This window comes from Physeter macrocephalus, chromosome 13 (assembly GCF_002837175.3).
Source record: "Physeter macrocephalus isolate SW-GA chromosome 13, ASM283717v5, whole genome shotgun sequence".
NCBI classification, from domain to species: domain Eukaryota; kingdom Metazoa; phylum Chordata; class Mammalia; order Artiodactyla; family Physeteridae; genus Physeter; species Physeter macrocephalus.
The window spans coordinates 41,698,831-41,715,647 of NC_041226.1; the positions used below are offsets into that span (position 1 = coordinate 41,698,831).

General features: G+C 33.7%; 1 protein-coding gene across 1 annotated transcript in view; it reads right to left on the reverse strand.

Annotated features, from left to right (window-relative positions):
* The window catches only part of PCDH9 (protocadherin 9), a 999,310-nt gene that overhangs the window by 583,061 nt on the left and 399,432 nt on the right, over positions 1-16,817 (reverse strand). The window lies entirely within an intron of this gene.

Genomic DNA, 16,817 nt, shown 5'->3' on the forward strand with positions numbered 1-16,817 from the left:
AGCATGCAAGAAGCACTCTGGCATCTTGAACAAGGCAAGGCAGTGGCAAGCCCCCGCCCCATTGTGGAAGTAAGCCTACCTTGGCGACTCCTGGTACTGCCTTCTTCCTGTTAGGTACTTTACCTGTGATTGCAATGGCAGATTTTTCAAAAAAGTTAACCAGAGGCCTGTCTCTTTAGAAGCAAGAGCAGTCTCTCTGAAAGAATCAGTTTGGCGTTTCCAGGGGAAAGGTCATTTCTTTACACCTCTGAAGAGGGTAGATAACAATAATAGAAAGAATATCAGGCATGAAAAGCTACATTTTCCTGGACCCCTAAAGGAAATCATGACACAGCTGGGAAACTGGTTCTAGGAGCTAACGCACTAATTTATCCCACTTCAATGCACTGACTTTCCTCCTCTGTGAACTGGCATCCCAGCTGGGAAAAGAAATGTTTCCTGAGACTTGCTGAATTTTATTTACAGGTCTTGTGGACTCCTCCTAAGTTTCAAAGAAGAGATATCTCTAGTGTTGGTGAGATGTGGGGTGGTATGAAAATCACCCAAATGTACTTGAAAGATAGCACTCTTGTGACCTAAAGGATAATATCGAGTTAAGTGCGGCACTTTGTGTTCATCCAGCATAAATATCAGTGCCAAGGCAATCACATGGAGGGCCCTTGGGATACTGGGGTGATAAACCAGAACTTGGAAGGAAGCCTCCAAAATTACCCTGATTGCAGTGCCTAAGGAACAACTGATTGAGCCTTCTATTAGAAAACTTTCCCCATCAGAAAATAGAGGAATATTTTGTCACACATTATCTAAAAGAGCTGCATTGTTACAGACATTCCTATTCAATTATTTATATATCCTCTTCCTGGTAAATCTCATCTGATTCTCTCTCCTTTCTAAATGTCATATGAGTTTTACTCTCGTACTGGAACTGATGTTAACATTTGAAGGGGGGAAAGGTTGTACTTAAGTTTAATAGATTTCATATTTAATAATGTAGTCAATAAAGTCTGCCCACTTAATCAGTCAAAGGCTATTCCACTCTGGACACGGAATGCCTCCAGTGACCCATGTTGTTTCCATTACACACAATTCACCCATTATTTTCAACTCAGAAAAATAGTTTAATATTTCCAGAGCTTTACTTATCTATAAATAAATAAAATGGCATTGCTTTTAAATAAATGAAATAATTCTGACATTATACTTTACACACTATCATTAACAAGATCACAGAACAAGGAAAGAAATTCAAATCTGTATGGGATTTGTTGGATTTACAGAACCTGATAGAAAAAAAAATCATTGTAAACTTTTATATTGTTTCCTCTCTCTCTGGTGACAAAGATTTTTTGCTTGATCAAACTTTAGTCGGTTTCCTGAACTTTCTCCTAGGCTCATCTCTGCACTTTCTTGTAAAATCCAATTTTAACCAGAACCCTGCTAAGTCAACTTAACCACAACCCCTCACTCTCCATATCTGATCACCCTGGATATCTGATCAGGTTCCTCCTCCTCCACCATCCCCCTGATCACTTGATGCCTAAGTGCCCTGGCCTGTCTTCAGCAAGTATCCTGTTTGATTTGTTTAGTCAGAACACCCCTTACACCTGATGTTTTCTCTTGGTAATATTCCATCAACTGACCCCCATCCTGCTCCCTGGCTAAAAATCCCCTCTTGCCCATGCTGTATTTGAAGTTCAACCCAATCTCTCTCCCTCACTGTGATCCCATTGCCTTGCCCCAGTCCCTATACCTTTGCAATGGTCCTGAATAATGTCTGCCTTAACATCTTTAACAATTGTCATTGAATTATTTTTTCTTTAATGCCTGCAATTTCTCATTTTATAAAAGGAGAACTGCAAAAGTGAAAGCAAAAGGAGAATTCTATAACCAGTCATGGACTCTAACATGGCCATGTATTGTTTGGTTTGCATCCAGCTTTACAGCAATATGCCATCATTAGTGGCAACAATATTACTCTAAACAGTATTAACGGCATTGCACTAGCTTTGTAGCCATTTAAACAATATGTTCTTAAACCTCAGTTACTAATACCTAACAATCTTTAGAGAAAGGGATAGTGCATGTCTAAACGTTTTTTTTTCATATCTTGTAGGTGTTCTATTAGCTCAAAAGGGAGTGTATTCAAAAACAATTACTGTGGAAAAATTTTGATTTTAAGCTAGGAAAGAGTTTATTCAGTTACATGTGTTTATGATGAGCAGGTGTAGGGTTGTAAAGCATACTAACTACAGTGATTCTGAGAATTAAAAAAAGCTTGCTAACATTTCCTATTATAGAGAAACAAAAGACTTAAGTTCTCTATGTTATTGCCTATTTTGAAACTTCCATATTCTTCTGATATTTGGAGAACCTGCACCCAAATGGCTATTAAACGTAGCTCTTTCCTTGGAAGTTAATATCGAGAGGTGTTTTGCTAGTTTTTATTTAGTACTAAGAATAAAATTAATTGTTTATTCTTTTTATTAACGGTTTTGAACTATCTGAAATGTAAACTGTTAAGGAAATGAAGTTCTTTCTTTGTTTCCCTAAGTCATTAAGTTTCAGTTGAGTGTTTCCCTTCTCAAAATGTCTCTTAAGATGCTGCAGACTGGGTTGATTCATTTGCATGCAGAGTATCCTCCCTGCCTATAGCTTTCATTGCATTTGTCACTCTGTATTATAATGATCTGCCTGTACATTTTCTTCCCAACTACTCTGTAAGTCCTTTAAAGTCAGCAATTTTTAATGTAAAAGATGGAGTAATTTGCCAACAGAAATTATTACATTCCTTGTGACATGAATCGCATGAATCTAGATTCATGAAATAAGCACATCTCCATCAAGAAAGAATCTCCATATGACTCACATCATTGCTATGTCCAAGGTTTTCAATTAATACATCTTTGCTACTCTATTTTTTCATCTTCCTGCACACCCTAATGTTGGCAAGCAAGAACATTTTTAGAAATAATTGTGAAAGAAAAACTGGACTTTGAGAAAATTAATTGTATATTTTTAGACATTTGGGCAAAAATCACTTTGGGGGGGGTTTCTTTTAGCAGCCCACCACAAGTAAGAAACTCTTTTCTGTACAATACTTCATCTGTCTTAACAGTGGGATTTTGAAAGTCACATTTTCAAAGTCACAATACCCTATTTCTGTAAAAATAGTTGGTATCATTCAAATATGTAAATATTCCTACTGAGAGGTTAATTTAGTTGTCTCATAAGGCTGGAGTACGGTTGAAAAAAAAACAAACAAAAAACAGGATCTAAAAAGAGATTGCTTAGAGTCTAATTATGCCTCTGCCCTCTCTGGTTAAGTAACCTTTGGAAAGTTACTTAACCTTTCCAGGCTTTGGTTTGCTCATCTGTAAAACAGTGGTAATAATAATAACCACCTCTGAATTGGGTTTTGAGGGTTAATTGAGATAATGCAGGGGAAAGGCACTTAGTATACTGCCTAATAAATAATGAATAATCACTGAGACAAATCCCAGGAAATCAACTTACTGATTTTATGTTTTCCAAAATAAAACTATGGTTAAGCACATTCTGAAATACAATTATTGGGATAATATCTAAGGCTAATAAGAATAATGCCAACATAAGAGTTATTTGACATGCAAAATTTCCAGGGAAATTGGCACCATAGAACATTTTAGGAAGTTATAATATTTAAAAAAGGACTTTATAGTATTATAGGAAATGACAGTGCAAATATTCTGTACGGTATTTCTCATTTTCTTGGTAACGGAATGTTTTCAAGGCTCTTTGGTCATTGAGCCATTCACATTCTGAGGCTCACTCCATGCCCCTCCGTCCCCTCAAAAAGGGGGAGTGGAAAGACAGAAACGCAGACATTAGGTGCTTTGAAACAAGAACAACTTTATTCTAAAATTTATGTAATTTTTCGTTCTCATAATTGAAGTAATTTAATTAAAACAGTGGTTACTGATGACTCATTCTCAATATCTCATCATGTCACTACCAAAGCACATTCAAAATGTATTTGGATGTTTAATATACTTCTTTCATTTATATTTAACTCTATCTAAAATTTGTGAGCAAACTCATTTTCAGAATAGGTAGAGCTCATGTTTTCCTGCCCACAAATTTCTCAGGCAATGCTCTCTTCCAATAATCAGAAGGCTCCTTTAGCGTTTTGCATGGGGGCTAGCCCGCACTGCTTGTTTGTTTGTGTTTCAGAAAAACTGTGAGCATTAATCAGGTCTGAGAGTGTTTTGTGTGTTGTTTTAAAAATGTAAATAAACTTGAAAGCTGACCAATTGCCTGGGAAGTACTAAAAAAGAACAGTTGCTGAACAAAACTGCTAAGGAAGAAAACCCAACACATGTTCTCAATCACTTTGTCATGGTAGAAAGTTTGAGGAAGGACAAGAGTTACAGAACAATAACAAATACAAGGGGAAGGAATTTGCCAATATCTTAAAGACAAATCCTTCTGATTGAGTTTTGCAGATATTTTAAAAATTAAATGTATCACTAAAGCAAACTCTTCATACATTGTTTTATTCTTTCCTAAAAAAAATATTGTCTAAATAGTTTCAGAACATGATAAAGGACTTTAAAGTTAATTTTACAATATGGTTAAAATAATTTACCCTAAAGCATGTTACAGGCAAAATAAGCTCATTCATGGGGACTTCAGGTATATGGGTACATTTGCATCACAAAATAATACTAATAATGTATTAACCAAGCATTCAGTCCCAGAATGATGTGTTCTCTTATTATTTTTGTAGGTAGTCAAATTTTTTTTTTTGCCATTTTGAACATATCATTACATGTAACAACATTCCAAGTTGTAATGATTTTATTCCCAAAATGACTCAATAATTTTCAGTAATTAGAACCTATTGGGGAAAAAAAAAATGATGTTGCCTGATCCTTATTAGTTTCTCTTTTATAGGGGGAGATTTTTATATTTTAATTTTATTGGAGTAGAGTTCATTTACAATGTTGTGTTAGTTTCAGGTGTACAACAAAATGATTCACTTATACATATACATATATTCATTTTTTTTAGATTATTTTCTCATATAGGTTATCACAAAATATTGAGTAGAGTTCCCTGTGCTATACAGTAGGTCCTTGTTGGTTATCTCTCTTATATATAGTAGTGTGTGTATATTCATCCCAAGCTCCTGATTTATCCCTCCCCACCACGTTTCCCCTTTGGTAAACCATAAGTTTGTTTTCTATGTCTAGAAGTCTGTTTCTGTTTTGTAAATAAGTTTGTCTTTTTTAAAAAATTAGATTCCACATGTGCATGATATCATATGATATTTGTCTTTCTCTGTCTAGCTTACTTCACTTAGTATGATAACCTCTAGGTCCACCCATGTTGTTGCAAATGGCATTATTTCATTCCTTTTTATGGTTGAGTAATATTCCATTGTATATACATACCACATCTTCTTTATCCATTCCTCTGTCCATGGACATTTAAGTTGCTTCCATGTCTTGGCTACTGTAAATAGTGCTGCAATGAACATTGGGGGTGCATGTATCTTTTCAGATTATGGTTTTCTCAGAATATATGCCCATGAGTGGGATTGGTGGGTCATATGGTAGTTCTAAGTTTTCTAAGGAACCTCCATACTGTTCTCCATAATGGTTGTACCAATTTACATTCCCACCAACAGTGTAGGAGGGTTCCCTTTTCTCCACACCCTCTCCAGCATTTATTGTTAGTAGACTTTTTAATGATGACAATTCTGACTGGTGTGAAGTGATACCTCACTGTACTTTTGATTTTCATTTCTCTGATAATTAGTGATGTTGAGCATATTTTCATGTGCTGTCTGACCATCTGTATGTCTTCTTTGGAGAAAAGTGTATTTAAATCCTTGCCCATTTTTTGATTTTTTTTTTTTTGACATAGATCTGCATGAGCTGTTTGTATATTTTGGAGATTAATCCCTTGTGGGTTGCTTCATTTGAAAATATTTTCTCCCATTCTGTGGGTTGTCTTTTAATTTTGTTTATGGTGTCCTTTGCTGTGCAGAAGCTTTTAATTTTAATTAGGTCTCATTTGTTTATTTTTGTTTTAATTTTCATTACTCTAGGAGGTGGATCGAAAAAGATATTGCTGTGATTTATGGACAGCTATATGTAAAAGAATGGAATTAGAACATTCCCTAACACCATACACAAAAAATAAACTTGAAAAGGATCAAAGATCTAAATGTAAGGTCAGACACTCTAAAACTCTTAGAGGAAAATATAGGCAGAGCACTCTTTGACATAAATCGCAGCAATATCTTTTTATATCCACCTCTTAGAGTAATGAAAATAAAAACAAAAATAAACAAATAGGGGCAGTTTTAATTCTTTGACTTCAGTCTATACAGATCAGATAATTTTCAGTGTGTCTCTGCCAGGACACTTCACAAAATATCTTCCCTATCTCTTAGGGGTATCTGATGAACATTGCAGAGAAGGACTTGTACTGTGTTGGGAGTGTCCATTTCTTTCTCAAGTTACTTATAAACTCTTGAAGTATGGCAGTTGCTCCAGAACTGATGTATAGTAATAGTAAGTGGTTGAGTTTTTTAAATATACCCTTTGACATGAATACCCTTATCTGTTTTCAAAAATTGGTTTTGAGCCAAAAATTTATGCAGCCTATGCAGAATTAAAGGTTATCCCTAAATTTTGTTTCAAGCTCATTAACTTAATACAAATTTTCACTAAAAGTGGGACTTTAATTATACTTTCCATTACTAAGATAAAGAATACTGAAGATAAAACAAATATCGTATATTATTGCATATATGTGGAATCTAGAAAACTGGTATAGATAAACTTATTTGCAAAGCAGAAATAAAGACACAGACGTAGAGATCAAATGTATGGATACCAAGGGGGGTGGGGGGTGGGATGGAATGGGACATTGGGATTGACATATATACACTACTATGTACAAAATAAATAACTAATGAGAACAGACTGTAGAGCACAGGGAACTCTACTCAATGCTCCGTGGTGACCTAAATGGGAAGGAAATCCAAGGAAGAGAGGATATATGTATACGTGTGCTGATTCACTTTGCTGTACAGCAGAAACTGACACAGCAGTGTAAAGCAACTATACTCCAAAAAAGAAAAAAATACTGAAGATAAAATATGTTGGGTAGATCACTTTGCTATGATAGGAGGAAAGAGAAACAAGAACATTGAAGGAAGAAAATAAAAGGAATGTATGTATTTGTTAAATGAGAATCTGTTTTTGTTTAATCGTTTTTCTACAACTAACACACTTCGGAGGAGATATAATCTTGAGGGGGAAAAACTCTCAGACCCTAAGGATCCATCGTGAAATAAGTGTTACTCACGGTCGGTCTTTGTGTAAGTTAAAATCCCATTAAACTATTTCCCAATATCTATTGAGGCACATACCTAATGATTATTAATGTGCTTTCTGGTGATGTTTATGGATGCAGAAGCAGGGAACAATTTGTCTCAATAAGAGAAAGTAAGACTGTAGAAGGATATTTGGATATCTAAATATTTAAAATATCTGATTGCTTATCTCTAAGTAATATTTCTTCCCTTTAAGGAGACTGTGGAGTACAATGCTGAGTTACTGAATAGCATATGATTTAATAGTTTTATATGAATCATAAAATGTTAAAGACAAAGCAGAGGTATGGATGTGTGATGAGAAGAGCTACAATTTTTTAAAAAGCCCAGAAACATGAAACATGCTGAATAATTGAAAGTTGCTGAATAATTGAAAATTGAGAAGGAAAAATAATTTGTTAAGCTATGCCATTCAAAAATATATCCGAAATGTATTAGCATGGAAAGTGTATCAAGCTATCATCTTTCTTTGATGACTTGGATTTTGCTATTGCCAAAAAGTAAGCCTTTCAAAAATCAATTATAATATAAATCTTTAAGGGTCAAGTAAAGAATATTGAGATGAATATTTTCTGACAGTATCAAGTATTATCAATTTTTTGAAAAAATACAAATATTAGTTTTTATTCTTTCATTTTTCCTTTTTAAATCAAATATTTAAAGTCTGCAGTTAGTTTTATAAATTGCTGAATAAATAATGTGGATTTTTATTAATTTGAATTTTGATTAATTAAAAGTTTGTAGTATATACTCACATAAATATAATTGGTAGGCTGCTAAAATGCACGATGTTATTTCAATAATAAATTAGCTAAAGTTAAAATCACTTTCTAAATAGCTTTCTTAGACTGATTTACTGTCATAATACAAATGCCAAAATGTAATGAATGATTCGAATTTCACTGATACAATATGACATCTGACAGTTAATAATGGGTTCCTAAAACTGCTGCTAAAATGTAATATGCAGTACAAATTTAGCATGGCTAAATTCAATATTAGTCTATGAAGATAACAGTACAACTGGGCAAATTAGGTAATTTTACCATGACAAAATACTATAATTAGTTTTATAATTACATCTATTTACATGGTGAATTTCGATAATACTAACTCATTTTCAAGTCATCATGAAATTTTTTATAGAAGATAATATACAATTATATGTAATACTACAATCATTTAAAATTATTGGCTGCGGTTTTCATATTGTCTTACAGAAGAATATACCCAAATATACCAATTTACCTTCCTTTTACATATTTTAATACGTATTTGAGGAATACCAACAATCTGAAAAAAGAAATAATTGAGAACTATAGAAACAAAAATGTGTTGAGTGATTTTCTGTCATGGTATGAGGAAAGAACATCATAGACATGAATCCAGAGTGAATAAGGACCAAAGATGGATATTGGACATTAGAAATCTGCCCTTGAAATAAACTTGCTGTTATGTGCAATGATTAGGGGACATATGGTATAAGAGTATGGCAGGAGTCGATTGACTCCAGTTGGTAACTTCTGTTCACTTCAAGGAGAAGTTGGGAAAAATAAAGCTTATATCTGATTTAGTGAATAGGTATTTATTATGATACGCCAGGCACCATGCTAAGAATTATAGCATTTAAAAACACAAGAAAAATCTGATTCTCTTTGAAGAACATACACACTAGCATTATAAATATACACATAAATCTTTATTAAAGTTATATATGCATGTATGTGTGTATACATATATATACATATATACAGATTCTGTAGATATACAGAACAACAATATTTTGCTGTGAGAATAAAATATGTGGTTAAATAGGTCTGGCTCAACTAACTACACAGTAAAATTTTGATTCAATCAAACCACACATTTCCATGCATGAATTTACTTGAAAGTAACCATAGATCCTATGCCTTTTCCAGGTCTGACCTACAACTGACAGTCATGGTCCAAGGCTGCCCACCATTAGATATCCTTCATCACCATTCCAACTCTCTTATTGAAGACAGAACATTTGAGGAGGTGACTTTAATATGACAAATTAATGCTGAATTTAATAATTAAAGGTAGTAACAAAATGAGAAGTTTTAGTAGTGTTCTTGTCTTAGCAGAGCCTTAATAATCATCATTGTCATGACTAACATTTGTTGAAGGCCTACAGTTGGCCAGATGCTGAATACATTATTTTCCAATCTTTCAAAAAAAAAAAAAAGCCTGAAGCATGGAAAGGTCAAATAACCTAAAGTTTTACTGCTAGAAAGCCATACAGATGGGATTTGAACACAGATTTTCTGGACTGTAAAGGCTAGAATTTTCCATTTTCATTCTGTCTACCTTCCCATCTATCTTTCTTGCTCATATGCTGTGCTCTAATAGAAATATTTGAACAATGATCATATTGTTACAGAAAACTGAGGATTTACTCTGTACCCTTCCAAGCTGAGCTTTTATACAAGGCCTGTTATATTTTTGATTGACATTTTATTGTTGGTCAAGTATTTGTTCATTTCAGTTGAATTTGCAAAATCTCATGAAGCACCCCCACCAAAAGCACACACAAACCAAACTTACACACATTTTTGTTTTTTTACTTTGTTTACTACTGTTTCTCTACTACCTAGAAGACTGGAGATAGACTATGGACTCAAAAATATTTGCAGGGATGAAAAAAAGGAAAAGAAGAGAAAGGAAGGTTGCGTCTATAGAGAGGAACTGAAGTCCCATTAAAATACAATTCTTTCTAATTCCTCTGTGAACATAGAGGATAAGAATAATAAAATGATCATGCTGGTCTACCTCCGTTTGTTACTCCGGTCCTTGTTGCTTCAGAACTGGATTTTTGTGATAGTCTTCTAATTCATCTTTCTGAATAAAGATATGCTTTCATCCGTCTGCCCATACTGCTGCCAGAATAGTCTTCTGCCATACCTGAATGCCCATGTCACTCTGATTATAAATTTCTTATTATTCATCTTGATCATATCTTGATATTCCCTAGTATAACTTTTGAGAACTACTTCCTGGCACTCACACAAAATCACACATTAAGTCAATGCTATTTCATCTCTCTCTCTCTGTCTCTCTCTGTCTCTCTCTCTCTCTCTCTCTCTCTCTTTTTTTTCTACAGTTCTATTCCTTTTGTCTGAAATATTCTGCCAAACCTTCACTTCATGGCAAACTTCTCATCCTTCCAGATTCCAGACACAAGTCAAAATTTACTTCCATTTAATGACTTCTCCAAACCCTCCAATCAGAATGAGTGACAATTCTTTCTACACGTACCTCTAGTATATTCATAAAACTGTTTTGATTATTTTAACATGTCTGTCTACTGCTAGACTTTGAATTTTTGTAGAACTGTCATAAACAGTGCCAGATATTGAGGATTCTCAATGAAGGATATATGACATAAATATGAGCCAAATCTGAGGAAAGAGTCAAAATTAATGGTATTGCTGATCTACTGTAAATCTTTGATTTCAAGAGGACAAAATATGCCTTTTGTTATGTGCCACAACTATTTTATTACCAGATCTACACAAGTATAAATACAATTAATTTTGTTCATCTCTTTAGTGAATCAATTCATACAGAAACATAAGGTTTTATTTCATTTTTTTCTCTAGAATGTTGACCTTCTCTATTCAATTCTAGTTTTGATGATTAAAGCTGAAATAATTTTACCATTTCTGGCTGTACCCATTTCTCCAGAAAACATCTAGAATGGTTATAATATTTGGAAAGCCTTGAAGTATTATATGTGGTAATTCTTCATAAAGTCACATAGTCCTAGGAAAAAGATGGGCATGGCAAATTAAAAAGCCACAAACAGGGCTTCCCTGGTGGCGTAGTGGTTAAGAATCTGCCTGCCAATGCAGGGGACACGGGTTCGAGCCCTGGTCTGGGAAGATCCCACATGCCGTGGAGCAACTAAGCCCGTGAGCCACAACTACTGAGCCTGCGCGTCTGGAGCCTGTGCTCCACAACGGGAGAGGCCGTGACAGTGAGAGGTCCGCGCACCGCGATGAAGAGGGGCCCCCGCTCTCCGCAACTGGAGAAAGCCCTCGCACAGACACGAAGACCCAACACAGCCAAAAATAAATAAATAAATTTAGTTAAAAAAAAAAAAAAAGCCACAAACAGCATGAAAGAGAGTTTAGAAAACAAAGTAAGTCTTTTTTAAAAATCACATATTTTATCTATATTCATTCTCTTAATAATATTATTTCTTATTTTCTTTATATCACATATTCTTCAGTGAGGCCAGTGAACGTGTATATGAAAGCCAGTATGATATCTGAGCACAGTTATTAATCAAATTCTTTGGAATACAACTTGCAAGTCTTTGAAATTAAATAGGTATGTTTAAATATATTGACCAATTCTATTTCCTCTGCTCTTTTCTCTAGTTACAACTTACTTAAAGAATGTGCTCTCAGGAAGTCAGAAATATTTTTTGCAACAATATCGTAAACCTTGGTATGAAGTGGCTGAAGAGATGATGACAACTGACAGACTTTAAAATTAAATATAGAGATAGATCATGCCATTTTTATGGATGATTATAGGGAGGAGGTATTTCCCATTTTTAACATTGAGTCCAATACGTGAGTTCTAACATCTAATACCTTAATGTGTGTACAGATGCATTCTTAAAAGTTACCATTAAACATATATAATGATATAAAGTATTTCCTTTTTCTTCATTTATTCTGAAAAACATTACCTTGATCTTAATATCCCAAGAAATAGGTAAAGTCAACTTAACTGGTGTCTAAATAGGATTTTTTTTGGAAACAACATTCATGAGTCAGTCTACTTATTTTATGTTATTATGGCTTACTATGATATGTCATGTAATATCCATAAAACACTTTAAAAAGCAGGAGTAATGTCATTTTTAATATATTTAAAATATGCATGAGTTATTTTCTTTCACTACTTCATTTTATATTTTAAATATAAAGTCTTAAGCATTTAAAATGGAAAGAATAGTGATTACCAAACAATTTAATTTACCATTAATATGAGAAATGCATTTACAAAGACAAGAAGCTCATTACAATCTGTTCTATGTGGAACATTTTTCCTTGCTATAATTTTCCCTTTAATGTGGCAGGCTTTTCTCCTAATCTCCATGCATTGGTCCTATTGAATGCCATAGATCTGGTTCACACCACTTCCTCCCAAATAATATTTTTAATATTTGAAAATGAGGGAGGTAGGGATAAATTAGTTAGAAGCTTGGGATTAGCAGATACAAAAAAATTTGAAGATACATAGAACACACACAGTTCCTTTCCCCATCTCCTCCGCCAGCTTCCCAAGTCTTCTTGTTTTCCAAGTATATCAATTCCTGTTTGACACAGGAGATGATGTCCAGATCGCTGCCACCACCCAAGTTGACCTCCTTCGTTTACACTCCACTCTAGTAACGCATTCTGAAAAGTTTGCTGCCCAGAATGGGTTGTAAAAATCTAGATATGATTTGACCAGCCCCACATATAGTCAAATGATTAAATTCATTAATATAGATCCATCTATCTTAATCTAGCTTAAGAAAATATTTTCCTTTTAAGTAACAATCTAAACCTGCTAGATTACAATGAATCATGATCATTTTAACACTCCAAATCTTATAATTTGCTTCACTACAAAGCTAGATGAAACGCATGTTCTAATTATATTTGTCTGTAGTCCTAACACATATGTAGAGCATCATATATAAAACTGTTAAATTTGTTTTTATTATTCAGGTCCGTTAGAGATTTTCTTTATCCTGATTCTGTCATCTACTTTGTAGATTTTACTTCATATAACATGCAGATATGATAAACTTACCTTCCAGATCTCTATCAAAGTTGATAATAAAGTCAAGTTAGAGTAGACTAGGATCCCAAGCGGTACTGTGTCACAATTATACAAATATACTATATATATATATATACATATACATATATACACACACACACAAAACAATATATATAACTCCAGCTTACACAGCTATCACATCGAGATCACTATAATATCGTAAAGCTGTCAGAAGTAAATGAGGTAAATGAGGATGCCTAGGGAAATGTTTGGTTTAGAACAGGTATTCAGTAAAATATACTTAATATGATTCTTTTGGAGCTAAAACACTAAATAAGACTCATTTAATTGGGCTTTTGAAGACTTCCCTAAGTATCAAATCCACAACAAAAGTGTTGAAATATTTCAGACTTAAAAGTTTGTTGATTTTCTTTTTTCCAACAGAGTTTTAGAGATGAGGAAGGTAATAGATTGTGTGTGCAAAAGTGAACACATGTGTTCATGTGTGTGTGTGTGTGTGTGTTAGAGAGAGAGAGAGGGGTGGGGTGGAGAGTGTCTATCAGAACATCATAAAGCTGGTATCTTTAGGAGAAACAATGTTTCATAAACTCATGAAATCGAAAAATTAGCTTCAAGCCACTAACTAACATCTATTGTACCACCTACAGGGACAGTATCAACATCTTCCCTAAAGGAGCTAGGCCTAATTATAAAATTTTCTCAAATATGATGCCAACGGCATTCAAACAGCAAGATGACTTTGCTAATTCGAGTAGTATAATTCAAACACATGGCTCATGAATGAGGGATTACAATATCACAACCCACTGTGTAAAAATCTGGTTCCAGAGCTCCGAGTGTGTGTGAAAAATTAATTTCATATTAGATATAGATCCACATGCATCTTCTAACAAATTATTTGGAATATTCAAGCATATGTTCTCTTTTTCTTCCTATGCACGGCAGCAGGAAATTGTGCACCCTGCTGCTTAGTAAACATCAACACGTTTGGATTCTCACTGAGTGCACATGACACCAGATACACAGAGCATACAAAGCAAAGGGGGAGAGGCTGCTGGAAACATTTTCCTACTTTTCTACTCTAGAGAGTGTGGGCAGTTTCCATTTCAGTGTCTATTTCGGTCAAAAGAACTTCACTATGTGTTTTTAAATGTCAGCCAGGGAAAAGTTTCTACTCACCATAAAAATCACATTTACCCTGTCTTATCTATATAATCCCAAATGTTTGTTACCTACATTCTAAAAAGTAATCTGACCCCACTTTATTTATAATTTTCTGTTAATAATTTACAGCTATGTTCATTAATTCTAAGGGGCAAATGGGCGCTTTCATACTGTTTCTATTAGAATGTATAGATTGTTATAGTTAGTGAAACAGTTTGGGGTATCTGGAATACATGCTTTCCCCCTAAATACTGTAAAAATGTTAGGTGTCAAGCAGCGTGCCATGTTCTAAAGTCCTACCTTTCTCTTGAAAGATAGCCAATTCTATTTGTTATACAAATTTAAGTTTGGATTTTAAATTTAGATATTGCTGACCACCAAAACAATTCATCAAGGCATTAAATGTTATTGTAAATTCTGTTTTCCTGTCTTCTCATCATTATAAATGGTAATGAGTTGACTAATGCCTTATGGGAATTATCACAGTGTTCAGTAGTTGATAAAGTTATTCAAAATATTGCCAGGACTTACTTAAACCAATGACTAGAACTGATTAGACTTTGTACTGTGAATTAAAGTGAATGCTACGCATCAAGTATCAAAGAGGAAAGAAATAAAAAATACATTACTCAATTGTTGTGCATCTGTCTTTCAGTGTAAAATAAGAGCATGACTACAGATCAGATTCAGTTACTGCTGATTAAGAAAGAAAGCATGGCATAAAATCTTTGCCTTAGAAGCAGTGAAGCAAAAAAGTAAATAAATCACAAAACATCAAATTTTGTATTGTTAGTTCAAAGCTGGTGTCTTGTCTCTAAATTCAAATGCACTTCTCTGCTCTTCAGTATGTCAGCAAATGAACTTAATTTCTAAGGGATAAATTAGGAGAAATTTCAGTTTCCCCGGTATTCGATATGGCTTGATTTTTGTTTTTGTTTTATGGACTTGGATATAAATGATGATATTAAGTTACAGTGTGAATAGCCTAATTAGTAGCCAAACTAAAATGGATAATAGAAAGACGTATCATTAACTATGTTAGAGAAACTATTTTTGAAATCTGTAGAGAAGAGAGACTTCTAAAGATCAAAATGTTTTTAAATGTCACCAGGCAAAACATGACTTTAAAGTAAAAGAAAGATTTGATGGTTTCACATATTCTACTTTTATTAATATGATATTTTTCCTTTTTCTTAAAGTTATATAACTTTCAAACACTGTACTGTAATCCAGACAGCTCTTATTACTTGATATTGGATCCCTCTTAGTTACTGCAATGGTTTTATGATCTAAATATAAAAATAATATTACCTACCTCAGAGATTTAATTAACAAGATTATATAAGACAATGTATATGAAAGTTCCTAACAGTACTTAATATTCAATTAGTCTTAGCCAAATTGAAAACTGAAAGAAAATGCATTATTTGAAAGACAGGATAGTCAGTATGTCTTTTTGAACATAAAAAACATATTTCTATTAAAAATAACGCTGTATTCTATAAATAAATAATATCGATAGCATTAGAATAGAAAGCAAAATTTAAAGAAATATAAGTCTGAGTACCACTGGATTACTTTCTCTTGCATTTAAACCTCTGCAAGTTCCCCAAAGTGGTTTTAAACTCCAAGGAAAATTTCAAATCAGAAATGGTCAAAGAACTATGGATATGAATTTATAAGCCTTGGAGTCATCAACTTTAGTTAATAGGTTTTTCGGGGTTTCCTTTGGGTAAAGTACCTGCATTCGGCCAATTCCAAGCTTCAGAGGATATTCAGATCATTTTCATACCAGTTTCTCCCTCTAGGCATTCTATACCTAGTTTTATGTTTAAACCAACACTTTAGTCACGAAACTACATCTTCATTGGGCTGCATCTTTCAGGTACACGATATTTGATGTTCATGGAGGAAAAAAGACTATTCTTCAACTCCTTACAACCTACATTTTTCTTTTTTTTCTGGTGAGTGGCTCCTGTGAATTCAAATACCTTATCTGGGACTGTATTCTTCTAAACTCAGTAAGAACAGGAAACGCTTCCATGTTTCAATGACTCCCACAAGCCCTTTCACCTTAATGGGTGCTTAAATTAATTTTTAACTTGCTAATCAGAGATCAAAAATTAGAGAAGACAAACTTTTAACCTAATACTCCCCTTTCCTTGATTAGTAATTTGAAAGCAGTCTTCATTCCAAGGGATTTTTAAATATCTTCAGAAATAGCTTCACAGATAATGACAGATACAAAAAAAAGGACTGTGTTCTGAAGGAGAGAGTAGAAGATGCAGAGAGTAAAACCTAGAGATGAGTAAGGACAATCAAATTCACAAAGAGGCTAAACATAGGAGCAGTGGTACTAATTTTTAAAAAAAGAGGAAAAGAAAACCTTTTCATATTTGGGCCTTGAATGTCTATTTTCATCTTTATGGAGTATGAT